Below are 1,394 nucleotides of genomic sequence, written 5' to 3'. Positions count from 1 at the left end.
AAGTTATTCTGGGGATTAGGGATATAGCTCAGTTGGTAGAGTGTTTGCCTAGCAGCACAAGGCCCTGGGTTCAATACCCAGTACATGGTGCAGTACATGCTCATTAATACCAGCATGTGGGAAGGTGGAGGCAGGAGGATTAGGAGTTCAAGGAAATCCTCAGTTACATAGTGAGTTCTAGGTCAGCCTGGGATACACAAGACCATGTTTTAAAAAGAAAAAAAGTATTTTCATGGTCCCGCCCTCACCTCCCTTTGCTTCCCTGGATTGCACAGTCTCTGGTGTCCTGGTGCCAACATCTTTCCTGGGTAAGTCCAGCAATGTCCACTGTGCCTTGATACCCCCAGTCACATTCACCCTCCAAGCTCCTCCGCCCCGTCTCTCCCCCTAGCCTGGGTACTGACCCATTTGTTGTCTTGGCACCCCAGACACCAGTGGGAAGGTGGAGGCAGGAGGATTAGGAGTTCAAGGAAATCCTCAGTTACACAGTGAGTTCTAGGTCAGCCTGGGATACACAAGACCATGTTTTAGAAAGAAAAAAGTATTTTCATGGTCCCGCCCTCACCTCTCTTTGCTTCCCTGGGTTGCACAGTCTCTGGTGTCCTGGTGCCAACATCTTTCCTGGGTAAGTCCAGCAATGCCCACCGTGCCTTGATACCCCCAGTCACATTCACCCTCCAAGCTCCTCTGCCCCGTCTCTCCCCCTAGCCTGGGTATTGACCCATTTGTTGTCTTGGCACCCCAGACACCGGGGCTGACCTCTTGGAACACAATCCCCACTGCTTTCTGATCCTTTCCATCCAGATGAACCCAGTTCTTCCCAGCAGTTCCCAGGAAACCTCGGGGCCTCTTCCCTCTGCCTCCTCCCTTTGCATCTCTGGGTGGCACAGCCACCAGCTTACTGAGAGACAGTCTCTGGTGTCCTGGTGCCAACATCTTTCCTGGGTAAGTCCAGCAATGCCCACCGTGCCTTGATACCCCCAGTCACATTCACCCTCCAAGCTCCTCTGCCCCGTCTCTCCCCCTAGCCTGGGTATTGACCCATTTGTTGTCTTGGCACCCCAGACACCGGGGCTGACCTCTTGGAACACAATCCCCACTGCTTTCTGATCCTTTCCATCCAGATGAACCCAGTTCTTCCCAGCAGTTCCCAGGAACCCTCGGGGCCTCTTCCCTCTGCCACCTCCCTTTGCATCCCTGGGTGGCACAGCCACCAGCTTACTGAGAATAGCATCTTTCTTGGGCCCTGCTCCCAGGCCAGCCCAGCCCCCAAATTCCTGAGGGCAGCGTCTTTCCTGGAAGGATCCAGATCTTAGGAGAAAGCCTGAGAGTATCTGATCCTCATCTGACTTGGGCCTCTGTGGGAACTCCGGAAGATGAAAGCAATTTGGCCA

This window comes from Nannospalax galili, unplaced genomic scaffold, assembly GCF_000622305.1.
Source record: "Nannospalax galili isolate Female #2095 unplaced genomic scaffold, S.galili_v1.0 scaffold186, whole genome shotgun sequence".
Classification (NCBI taxonomy): Eukaryota; Metazoa; Chordata; class Mammalia; order Rodentia; family Spalacidae; genus Nannospalax; species Nannospalax galili.
This window is presented reverse-complemented; position numbering follows the sequence as displayed.